Consider the following 13913-nt stretch of genomic DNA (forward strand, 5'->3'; position numbering starts at 1 on the left):
TTAATGTCAAACTTGTGTATATTCAAATAATGTATGTATTCCCTTTACTGTAGATGGTTCAATTTTTGACTTCATCAATAATTTTTTTTTTTTACTTTTCAATTATCCAATTAATTATATTATATACATATCAAGGAAAAAGTGTTTTTCATACCAAAGAGTTACGACAAAGGAGATATGCATGACTGCATCTGACATTGTTATGCATATCACAATTTTACTAGCAACATTGGCAGAAAAATCATGAAAATAAGATCACCATGAAAATTAGTTTTTACACAGTATCACTCTTACTGGATTAAGGCTGTGAAGGTTTAAAACCCAAGTTACATTTAACACCAGATGTTGTATTTCTTTAAACCCTGCTTTGTCACACATTACAAAACTATTCAGCACAGGTGGGAAAAATATTAGGCTTTTCACAAGCTTCCTTGTTGTACAACACTTGAAAGCAAAATCAATCACATTTCATATAAAGTTAGCTTCCTTGTGGCAAAAATTATGAGACAAACTTATCACTATTAAGTACTCTTCATTTCTTTTCAAACAGCATTCAGGACAAAAACTGCTGCCTCATCTTCACACGTAGCTGTCTTAGTTAGAGATATCCCAGGTCAATTGAACGTTTTTCCCAAACTGTCCAGGGTCAAGGTCAAACCTGTTGATCAATCAATCAGATCAAGCTTTGGGAGGACCCAGATGTAATCTTGATAGAGATCTCGTTGCAAATTGTCCATTTAAAACGGCTTTAAGATTAACCACAATGATATGGGCTGATTTCCCAACTGTAATTAGATCTCTTTGTGGCTTCATTTCGAAAATGTTTTTCGATTTGTATGGACAAGTAAGGAAATACCTCAATAGATCTGATCCAGGTTCAATTCTTTAATAAAAGCAATACAGGAATTATCAAATGAATATTTGTGTGAAAGCATTAATCCAGTATAATGTTTATGAAATTGAGTTCTCAAGAACAGAGAAAGTGTCATAGATCACACGGATAAATGACATAATTTCTAAAATTGTTGACGTCACACCTCACTAAAGAGGATATTGTTGACAGGAATTATAAAATTCACAGTGAAGAGAATAATAAACTGTGCAGACATTCAACTGAAAAGAGACATTTATTTTTTTGTATGAGTAAGACATTGTACCTGTACAGGTAAATACCCATTGTGTACGTGGACCGTGAGATTGTGGTGTGCGATGGTGCATGCCTGGAGGTTTAAAATTGGACAAGGATGGAGCATTGTCTTTTCTTTACCCCTCCCAGCTCACTATCAACATATTGCCCCTATTGGGTATTTAAAGACAGTAAATTTTTTCCACACCATTAGCTGTGTAAGTCACTGACAATATACCATGTACACACTAAGAGGTGAGGAAGCTTAACCGTGAAGCAAGAAAATTAATTTTTCGTTCAATTAGTATGAATAAATATAGAATATGTTTATGGTGTCAGGAATTGAAATCTACACATATATAGTGAGTATATTTAAACTAAAACTGATCAATTTGGGCCTTTTCCCAACAATGACTGTACAAGCTACAATGATATGAGAGTCTGACGCCCATTTAAAATACCGTCATCAATTTCATGTCGCATCTGATTAGATTTAATAGACAACAATTTCAAATAACAAGAAATTGAGTCTTTTCCAAATTTTGTCTCAAATTTCAAAAATATTTTTCAAATTAGATAATTCAGACCAATGTGATGGGTGCTTGAAATTCTGATCTAGATGCATCATATGAGACTAACAGGTCTTTTGTACAAGGGAGTCCCTGAGATCGTGTGTATCTGATACAGTTCTGTAGTTTATGTGTGAGGGCCTACACAGCTCTGGCATTAGAAACAATAACAGAAGACAGAAGCAGATCAGCCATCAAAGGCCACATGGATTGGTTAGCGTACATGAATAATAGATTAGAATGCCTGGCCAATAAACCCGTGTACCTGTTCAGGTAGACAGGTGTAACTTTACCAGGTAACAGGTCAGACGACAGGAATTAACTCCCTCCAATGTGTTTCGAAAAAAAAAAGAGTGGATTTTTTTACTTCCCCATGGGAAGAAATTTGTTAGTTTACAATGGAGTAACCACTAGCTCAATATTTGGTAAGTGTTTTATTTTCCTTTCTTTAAAAGATACAGTATTTTTGGCCAAGGTTCAACATAGGCCTCCTGGGCTGTGGTTTTGAGTCTTTTTCTCACGTACTTACAGTTCTGAGGGGGTAAAAGAACATGGACTCTATGTTGTGGTTGGTCTGTCAGTTGGACTGTTATATTCAATACAGAACCGAAATGCTCTGATGTGGTCAGTGCCCATTGTTCCTCATTTGTTGAATTGTCAAAATTTTTTTTTTTTAGACTTCGCTGGACATTGTTATCAGGGCACCTGGCTATGTAATATACCTGTACCCAAAGTGTGTGACAAATGTAGGTCTATTGTGAATTGTTTGTAATTAAGAAACCATATCCTGCCCCCACCACCCCCTTCCCCCCACCCCTCCCCTTACCCAAGCTCTATAGTCAATCCCACTCACTACTTTATATTATATGTATTAGACTGCGTTGCATTTGAGGAGGTTCTGCAGTCGAGCTTATGTTTTTGATACAAATGACACACCAGTTTGTTTCTTTGTGATAGTAATGTTCTTATTGTTAGAGAATGTCAACTTGCTACTATACCTGTTGAAAGATCCTTGTTGTGACATTTGCAAATGCAGATTTTCAGCATTCCAAACAATCTGCTTCTTTTGTTTGAGTGTACGGAAATCAATTCTGTGGGTACAAAACTACTCCCTTTGTGTGCAAGTACAAATCTCTTCCTGTAGACACAAACCCACGCCTTTTGTCTGTGTGTACAAATTTCTTCCCAGGTCACAAACCTACTCCTTTTTCTATGGCTACAAACCTTCTCCTTTTATCTTTGGGTACAAACCTACTCCTTTGTCTTTGGGTCAAACCTACTCCTTTGTCTTTGGGTACAAACCTACTCCTTTGTCTTTGGGTACAAACAAACCTACTCCTTTGTCTTTGGGTACAAACCTACTCCTTTGTCTTTGGGTACAAACCTACTCCTTTTGCTGAGTGTACAAATCCTTTTGAGAGTGCAAAACAACTCCATCTTTTCTGAGTGTACAAACTTACTCCTTTATCTAAGGGTTCAAACTTCTGAGGGCACATAAACATACCCAGTTTGTGTGAGAAAACAAGTTTCTTCTCAGAACTCACCTTCTTTTGTCTATGGGTACAAATTTATTAGGATGGTAAAAAACTTTCCCTTAGGACATCGAGCCTAATCTGAAACTTGTACAAAAAGACACCTGTCTTATGAAGTTTGTCTTTATGACACCTGCCCTACTACTTTCATCTGAGGACACAGATCCTACTACCTTTATTTCAGAACCTTAATCATACTACATTTGTCTGATGATTTCAATCTTACTGCTTTTGTCTTAAGACATCAATCCTACTACTTTTATCTTAAGACATCAATCCTACTACTTTTATCTTAAGACATCAATCCTACTACCTATGTTTTAGGATCTCAATCCTACTGCTTTTGTCTTAAGACATCAATCCTAATACCTTTTTCTTATCCTGCTACTGTATGTAGTGGTAGGATATATCTATCAACAGTAGAGTCTCCTATAGTTTGGACATGTTACCTTAGATATTGTTGGAGGTTGTATATTACTTAATCATGAACATAACTGAAAACCTTTAACACTAAGACAAGCTACAGGTATGTAATCTATGTGGTATTTGGATGTAAAAACACGAGTATGGCAATACCCTATATCCCTAAGATTTTTATTTTTGTTACTGAAAGGTGCAGATTGTTGTGCAGAACTTGTGCAGAAGGTTATGTAGTATCATTACTTATATATAATACCTATATATGGTTGTTCAGCCACTGTACAGTATTAATATGTCATGTTTTGCTTTAGATCTTTCAACGGCCTTTTGTATAGTTGATATTAAATTTAGCAGCAGTACAACCCTTATGTCGGGTACATTCCATGCATGGTTCTCCCTAATGGTAATGGCGAGGCAGGTTATTGTTTAACCTGCTTGCCATTTAAATCAGGAGTGACCATTGATTCAGTTGTTTGAAGCATTTATTGTCAGTATGTATCTATCTTACCAGGAAGGCCAGTTTTCTCAGAATAACTACCTATCCTGTAGGTACTCATTTATACAGCTAAGGGTAAACTACAAAACAGGGGTTATTAACATTTGTTGAACGTCACCAATGATATACTCTATTAAATATGGATGGTTACAGGTTTAGGAAGGCGTTCGAAATTAAAAGATTTAGATTTTGATAAGATCAATATTTCTTTTTGGAAATCAGTTGGGTTTTTTTTTTAAGTTTGAAAAATCTCTTTAAACAAATTATACATGTAAATTTTTGTACATGTTCACATTCTTAGACATAAAATTCAGAATTTAAACATCATTCAAAGTAAACTTTTGTCCAAGTTCATGATGATTCTGGATCCTGTTGAATTGATGAGCTGTATGAGAAACAGGTCCTCATACTGATAAATATCACCAATAGGTATCTTGGTAAGCTTAGGTAAAGGTGAAGAACATCATCTGTATTATGTAGTCTGGTAAAAAAACCTTTTTATTGCACTGTGTCTGTGGTAGCGTAGTGTACCATATGACCAGGATTTGTACTTTTTTAACAGTATTCCATTTTAAAACAATTGTTCCAATTCAAAAGATACATGTGTCATGATCTTCAGAGAGTTGTGGTTACTCTGGGAGGTAGACCTGTATTCAGAACCAAACAACCTGCTATATAAAGCATGTCTAAATGTCTGCACGATTGTTTCCTAAAGATTTCTGAAGCCATTGTATGTGCCCAATGATACACTATACAAAGTACATTACTTAATCCTCCCCAGCCTATATATACAGTGGTAACAAGACTCCTAGTATAGCCCTCACAGCCAGTCAAGTCCCCGCTACCTTTGGCATTGTGTACTGTTTCCGTAACCACAATGGACAGAAACACCTTGCTTTATAATGTATTTGTTCTACAGAGAACCTTAATACCGTATGTACAAAAATTTAACATAAATTGATTTTTTTTTCTTTCTCTTCTTGGTTTAAGAGACTAAATGAACTTTTGTACCAAAGTTATATACTGCAGGCACCTGTCCTATTGAGACAGAACATTGGTATTGTCATACAAATTTAGACTGTAGCGGAATTTAACTCCCCATAAACTAATAATTCATGAAAATTTTTGTCATCTTAATGGCTGATTTCGAGGGATTATTCAAATTGAATGTCATTGTTTCTGATTCCTATTTCTGGAACCTGTGGCTGTAGTTGTTTGTCATGAATAAAAAAGAAGTAATTTTTCAAGGTTGTTTTGTCACGAATAATTACAAACAAAACATGGATGAACATATTGGCATGATGATAATAACAGAGTTTTACTACCCCTTAATAGTCTTACAGTGATATCACTGGCAGAAGTGTATTCTAATTGAATTTAAGAAAAGTTCAAGATGTCAACAGTTCTAATTGATGAATAATTGAAGAATTTTGGCTGATATATCATTTTAAAGTGTGGGAGAACTCGAATTTACAGAAAATGAAAGTAATTTCCATAAGTACAAGCAGAAAAGACCATCTAACTTTTCTCATTGCGAGATGTCAGATTTGATTATACAGTCTAGTCTCGCGAAAACTGTTAAAAGTAGCATATAAATCTCCGAGCTTGTCAGAATGCTGTTACTTATTCATGTCAAGTGCCGTTGATGAAAACTGATGTGTTTGCTTCTTTGTAAAAACGGAAGCAAACTTGTAGCAACATATTAGTGATAGATATAACTTACCTAGACCAGAAGTTACGAAGAAACAGTTTTTATGATGACGAGGACAATCTTGGAGTCATTTTCCACTTTCTGTAAATGGAGAGAAAGGAAATTGCTGCGATAAACAGGCTGATCTAGTTAGCAGTTAGATTTTTACTTAAGTGCCGGTATTTATGTTTAAAGATAGGTACTTTATACGTACGTAGTTTGTAAACATTTCTCGTTTATTTCAATTTTGATTTTTATCTGTCCAAGGTTTCCCATTTACATAAAAATTACATTCTACTCTTTCACAAATGATAAGCTGCTTGTGTTTTGATATAGAGGGATTTTTTTTATCAAGTTTCAATTTCTTCATTGGCAGACATCTGGTGAATTTGTATACCAGGAGAGTGTGCATGTTTTACAAGCTTGCTGATGAAGGATTGGCTGCCTGTAAATGTCACGTTTTTGTGTGCTGTATAGCTCTTGTTTAAATTGGTCACAAGGACATTTCATATATTTTTTTGGGGGGGATGTATTTATGTATGTAAATTTGAAAAGTTTTAATATATGTACTAGTATATTAATTTTGATGACTTTTCACAATTCTATTAACTAAATTAGTTATTTTTCCTGCACATTTTTTTCTGGGTTAAAAAATATCAACCTATAGAATTGGCAGGAAAGAATGAAAATACCTGCATTTCAAAATGACAAAGTGTATATTTAAAAAGTTATCATTGGTTTGTACATCTACAACAAGTAACTTTATTCATAAAAGGTCTTTTGGAGAGCAAAAGTTTGATTTACAATTGAATGTGTCCAAGCGAATTTTTAAAGTGAAAGTAATATTGATCTTTGGTTGTTTGTTCATTGCAGTATTTCAAAAAAAAAAAATTAGACATCTTTTGACAGGTTTGAATATCTTTTCAAATTATTGAAAATCGAATGAATTTAGACAAAAAAATTGACTGACTATCATGAAAAGATACAAATCATTTCAGAAATTTGATTTGGTTACTCTATTATCAGTGTCTTTAGTTCCTGTGCAGACCAAAGCTCAAGACAAAATCTGTTATACAGATTACTGTGGGTATTATGGGATAGCAAAATTGAATGAAGCACCAGTGATGCACCAGAGTGACACCTGTGAATTTACCTTGGTTCCTAATTAAGACAGGTGTAATTACTTCGTGTTCATTAAGGTGTTTCATCACTAGGTGACAGTACCCTGTGGCCACTCAATGAATTGTTTCCATGGCGACAGCAGATTGTTATGCCATGCCATTGTGTTGGTAAATTTTCATTGTGAAATTTTTTTTGTGTCTTTGTGTTTGATGGTACAATTTTTTTCCCTACGGATTGACAGATTTTGTGAATTGTTTATTTCGCATACATACATCGTCATGACAGCTCCCACGATGCTCGTCTGTTGTAGTATTTTATCAAATTGCCACCATGTATCTGACTTCTCTTGGTCTAATCTGATGGTTCCTGAAACAAAACTAAATATAGATAATTCAGAAACCTGTGGTTTTACTCAGATCACCTATAAATGCCAGATGGAAACTATCATTGATATTTTTAAGTCTATGGTTGCCTTTCTATGCTGTGGTCAAGTGGTCAGTTTTTCTCATTAGAATGGAAACGTTCAGTTCAAATTTGATGAGAATTGTTCAGAACCATCATTCTCCAATAAAATATTGATTTCCTCCACGTCACTCAGGGTGGGCTTATCACAAGACAATGAAAAAATGCTGACCTATAATTGTACTTAACAACAATATGTACATAAATTGACTTTCTGAGGGATAAATAGTGGTAGAATAATTTTTTCAGAAATTTGAAACATTTTGTTGTATTTTTCAGTTAACAACATGTCTCAAATAATTTCTAGAATAAAGAGAAATGATCTATTGAGGGTTATTAACAATTAAATATTGTTTCATCATCATGATGCATGAAGTTACATATGTACTAATTTTAGAACAAAGGGTTATACCACAATTTTGTTGGAATATATTCACATATTTTATCTTTAATCTGCCCATGCCTACAAGTAGGCCAATCTGTAGATCTTTTTAATCAGTCAATACAAGAATGTAGACAGGTTTTCTTTCTGTTTGTCTTCATACCATATACCAAACTGACCCCCATAAGTCACTTACAAGTTTTGTACAGGTGTTGATGATCACAGGTAGAATGTGAGAGACATGCACACAATGTCCATTGTGAGTTAATTACCCGACGTTCACCTGCTTTATCTGTCCATCACCTGGCTAGGAGAGGGATGAGTAAGTCTGTCCATCAGCCAGGTAATGGGAGGAGGGGGGTGGGGGGGTGTGGGAGTAAATCTGTCCATCGGCTTGGAGATAAGTAAATCTACAGGTATGACCATCAGGTATGCCATACAGGTGTATTGGTGCACTGCACCTTTATCTAACCTTTGTCTCACCTCACCTGAGTTTACCTGTCAGGTCTGAGATCATCATTAATTGTGCTTACCTCTTAAGTTTCCTGATCTTATCACGAACCATAGAAAATAGTATAGTTTTAAGTATTAAGTAGCTGGAAATCCATCAAATTTAACAATTACAAAAAAAAATTAGTTTCATGAAGTTTACTGGTGATACTAGAAAATTACACTTCTACTACTTTCTGGTATCTCAGAAATTATGATAAGGTCAAGGACACTACCTTCTGGTATCTCTAGTTTTGACCCAGAAATTATGATAAGGTCATGGACAATTATGTTGTTGCCATGGAAACAATAAAAAAACATATTTCCTCAGTAAACAGTTGAGGTTGGCTGTTTTAAAAAGGTTAATCTTATGTCAGACTGATTGGATTAAGGAATATTAGTGGCAGGTATACAGGTGAAAAGCTATCTCCCCCGAAATCCCTGACGAGGACCCCTACCTGTACAGTCAGTAGTCGGTTGAAGGCCAATACTGGCCCCTACATACTTCCCCCTGAGATCGCTGATGTCATACCAAACCAAATCTGAGCCGTCCCTATCTAGATAATCACACATTGATCAATTTACCTGATATTAGCTAAGTGATACCTCATCCATTCACAAATTTAAATTCCAGGGTTTTGTTCATTGGCAGACTTATATGTCCCTGTAGCTGTAATCATTATCAGTCCATCCAAGTGTAGATCCATTCACTACATTATCTGATAGAGAAACAACTGTAAAACAGCTCATACCTCTCCAATCAGATTCTTCAAATAACTCCTTATTTAATGACTAATACAGGCACAATTTTTTACGTTGTTGTTTCAAGTTTGCTTTAAAAAATACATATCCTGATTTATTTTAGTACGCTGTGACTTGTACAAAATGTTTGTGAGAAAATATGAATATGCCATGATTTCTAAGAAATGAAGCCGATGTTTCTTACCAGGCTATCCATAGAATGTTTCTTTTCAAGGTATTGTGACTTAGAGTGTATGATGTCAAAAACCATTCCTGATTTGAAAATGCTCGCTCTAAAAGTATGATATTGAAACAACACTGCCTGTACCAGGTCTCAAAATATCACAACTTGTTACCTTAACGAATGTTCCCAAATTCAAAGCTATTGAACCAACCTAACCAATTTAGCTTTATCAGAAATATACTTTGTCTGAGAATGAACAGTGTGAAGTATGAGATTTTAACCATACTTAATCTCAAATAAATTCTAAACTTAACGTTGGTCTGAAAATACCTACAGTATGAATATTGTTAAAGAAACCTACCTCATTCAAGAAAGAAATAGTTTTTGATAGTCTACAGCTAATATGATAATAGATACAAATGGCACTTTGTTTATCCTGTAAGGGACTGGGCTTATTAGGGAACAAGTAAATAGTATTTGTTAGCATTTGCTACTACATAAGACCAAATCACAAATAGAGGTGGACGACCTTATCAGCTTATAGACATTTCACTTTTTCGAATAACAGGCTCGAAAATCCAATTGTTATTTCACAACTGTAAGGTAACACTTTCAAACCAACAGGTGTTACAGGTCCATAAATCACAACACAAAGATAGCACAGATGTTGTTACGTTTTGGTTTCTGTAAAAAAGTAAAAAAATCTTGTAGGGTTGTTCAAAAATGTTACAGAGCATGTTCGAGAAACTTTGGTGTAGATTTTCTTTGGCTCTATGGACACCCCATGGAGCTCACCATGGTAGAATCCATTTACTAGGAGGGGGAAACAGGTGGAAGCAGGTCCATCCATGTCTATTTCTCACCCTGGAGTGACATTACCGGGAATGGATTGCCAACATACCATAATATATGGCTTGTTTTCATGTTTTTGTGTGAAAAATGATGATATTTCAAAGCAACTTAATTCGTTGTGGTATCATAATTTTATGAAAATGTATCATCTGACGCTTGAATTCGATTGATTCGGAGTTCTCCATTTCGTTTCATTTCAAGTCATGTCACCTCCTATAGGGAGAGACTGATCAGGCACATCTCCCAACCAAAAAATCAACTTTGATCATAGATCCCAGTTACATGAACATTTACTCTGACTTGGCATCCTCAAAGGAATCCCTGTGGGTCTCTGTAGGTGTGCAGATGAAGGAGGTGTCATGGCACCTCTGAACACGCTGTGGGGGGCCATCTCCCCAACACTTCATCAGAACTGTCCAGGGGGCCATCTCTAAACACCATCTATGACCTATAAGGAATATGACTCCTCTCCTCGTCATTTTCATTGCCAGACAGGCAGAACTTTGGTAATTCTCAGGAGCAACAGTATCATCCATCATTGTAGTCTGTTCTGGTTCGCTGACAATGTAGCTTTAGAAACAGAAAGTGCCAAAAATCCATTCATGAAATATTGAGTATCTTCAGTATCTTGTTTCGGCAGCACAGGACATTTTGATAGATGCCCGAGAACAGTACTTTATCATCCAACAATCAAGGAAGACATTGTGTGAATTTTCTAATAAAAACATATTTAACATCAATGTACTTATAAATTGACATGATGATCTGTCACATATCTTACTGAATGAACTATGATCATAATTACAGCACATGCTTATGAAATAGCTTGTTCAGCTATACAGCATTTTTCTTAATAAAATGTTGTAGGATTTTTTGCATTATTTTCTATAGAAAATCTTGTTTCTCCATTCATAGTTGTTCTATTTGTTCAATAAAGGTCAAAAAATGATTGTGCCAATACTATCATAAGTATGAATTACCATTTTTTTGTTTTTTTATTTATTTACTTTTTTTATACACTATATTAATCTATCTCATTCCTTTTGCAGTCATAGTTGTAGCTGTGCAGAGTAAGACTTTGTCTAGTACATAATTCAAATGAAATTGTACAATATCTTGGGCATTATATGCAAAACTTCAAAACATAAAAACATAATTCATTCTCTTTGAGTGAAAAATTGTGTTTTGAGAGTTTTATTTAGGATAATTTTAAATAATAGAAAAACAGAATTCCATTTTTTTTATCTTTTCATATAAATTTTAAAACGATGCTGATCATTGATAAAGCTATTGAACCCTGAATGAAAAGTCACAAATGAAGGTACTGGGAATTCGTATATGGTGTTAGTAGTTTGGGTAATCCAGTTGCCTTTCTGTAAGTTTCAGTGTGTTGTTGGTTCATGTGTTGGGTTTTTTTTTTTTCTCACGTGTCGGATTTGAAGTTTCTAATTGAAGACCTTGACATAGGTAAAGTCCAAAAATGAGCAGATAAGTGTAGAAATATGTCCACATACTTGCACAAAATATGTGGGCTGGTTATTATATGACCAGGACTTAAGTCTGGAATGTTTCATGAAAAAGCCACATAACGAACATTTCAGATAGACAATGAGCCTTACATAACACCACCCTGTCTTGTGTCTAGATATACATAAAATTGTACACTTGCCAGGTGGCTGTGACATCTGTCCCTACCAAACAGGAAAACAACATACATCTCAACGTTCATATTAACACACACAACTGTAGTTCATTGATCTGTAAAGACATGTTGTATACTATGTCTAGAGACGTACATATTTTCTGTTTGTGGGGCTTGCTTTGACAAACATTTTTTTATAATAACTTGTATCAAATTTGTTGTGTTGCAACCTTTACCGACAAACATTACATCTACCTTGATCAACTGTCTATCATATGCAAATTACTTTCAGGAATTTCGCAATTGTGTATTGACATTTGACATGATTCTTTTGTTAACCTACTTCATTCATTTAAATATTCATTAAATTCAAACCCTTTGTTGTCACGTGACCTTTGCTGACCGTAACCTTTGCTGATATTTGTTGCCCATTGCTAACTGGCCCAAATTTCTGAGGACAGAAAAAATTCTAGAGAAACATGAACAATTGCAGTGTTCTTCATTTCCTGTCGGTAGTCTCCACGCCTGACTGAACCTTACAAATAAAAAACATTATTACAATTGTTAAGTATATACCGTAAAAACGCCAGTTATCAAATGGAGCGAGTAACTGTTTTATCTTCTTGCATCATATTTAACCTATTGACCTCACAGTTTTGCCTCCTTATTGGCTTAGCAGTCGGCTGCTGATACTGGGACCTCGAAGCTTCCTATTCAGGGTGAAATACAACAGTTGTAATCACAGATAAGCTATGCTATCATAACAAACCGGTCTGCTCCAGATGTTGCGATATTGTCCTACCAGTAGGGGACATAGCACACTATATACGAATAACATGGCCCTATCGGTAGTACAGTCTCGGTAGAACATTCCTCGAGAAGAAATTTTCCCACAGCCTTCGCTTACACATTGCATCAGAGTTTTAAATACACTCAATCCCCAGTAAGGCCCGACCTTTTAAACCCCCCCACCCATCTCGGTATCAAAATACACCATGTTGGTGCTCGGGGGAGGAATCACGACAAAATGTCATTGATACAAGACGGGAGAAATTCCGACTTTGATTGATGTTTCTATATATAAATATTACTGGATTAACGTCATATTGATCTTCAAAACTTTCCAGAATGCGTTTGAAGTTTGGAGTTTAACGTTTTGATATATACACATGAATGGCGACCCTCACCGATGTAGATGACTAACACAACCCGGAACTATTTCAAGAATATCACTCTTGTGCTACGAAACTTATTTGAAAGTTAAACATTTCGGGTTTTTTTTAAAGGAAAAAATGAATGTGAGAATAAATTGCGAATGATTATGTTTTTGGTTTAATGAACGTAGTGATGGATGGTGGGAGACGTTTGGTAACATCGCTGGTGGACCCCATCCAAAGCTTATAAAACATTTAGATGTTCCAGATCAATCAATTGAAATTTCCAGTACTTACTTAATGATAACGCGAAAAGCAAACACAGACACTGGAAGATAAATTTGTCGTTCGGGATGTAATTAATGACTACTCCCCCTCCAGAGATACGCGCAGCTTCACCCCCTCCCCGAACATGTGCCCAACATCCCTGGCTTTAGTGTGGGAAAATCGCTGGCCTGTACGGTTGACATGAACTTAAAAATAACTCGATCGTTTATAAATTGTATATATGTATTACTTAGCTTGATTTAAGCGTGGTAGGTCCAGCCCTGTAGGATTGCATCACAGTAAATTTGGTTAGAAATAGACAAATGGTATGCTTCATCGTTATTTAGAGACATTCAGGTTGGCTGGGGTGAATTCAAAGAGGACGTTTATTTTTTTATAGGAAAAAGCAATAGCAAAGGTTCAACACAGCCGGTGAGAGTTTTTGTAAACCTCAAGAGTTAAATATGCCAAAGTTTAACGATCAATATATATGCTTTTATACTGGGTATATTTTTAATATCATTATTTTTTCACGAAACACAAAATTGTTTTATTATGTTAATCTCAAAAGAAAGCGAGTTGAGGAAACATTATCTAAAACGATTCTGTGTTAACGGTAGTGTGAAATTGAACGATAATTATAGTTTCACATGTATAGAATCCAGACATGGGAATTTGAGTGACTTTGAATGTTAATGATACTCTGGGACGTTATAGAAGTAGAGAAGTCTCGAATGACAATGCCTTTTGGGTTTCGTTATCGTGCCTTACTTTTGTAGGAAGTA

The sequence above is a fragment of the Ylistrum balloti genome, unplaced genomic scaffold, assembly GCF_031769215.1.
Source record: "Ylistrum balloti isolate Yb309-2 unplaced genomic scaffold, AGI_CSIRO_Ybal_v1 Utg371182, whole genome shotgun sequence".
Lineage (NCBI taxonomy): Eukaryota > Metazoa > Mollusca > Bivalvia > Pectinida > Pectinidae > Ylistrum > Ylistrum balloti.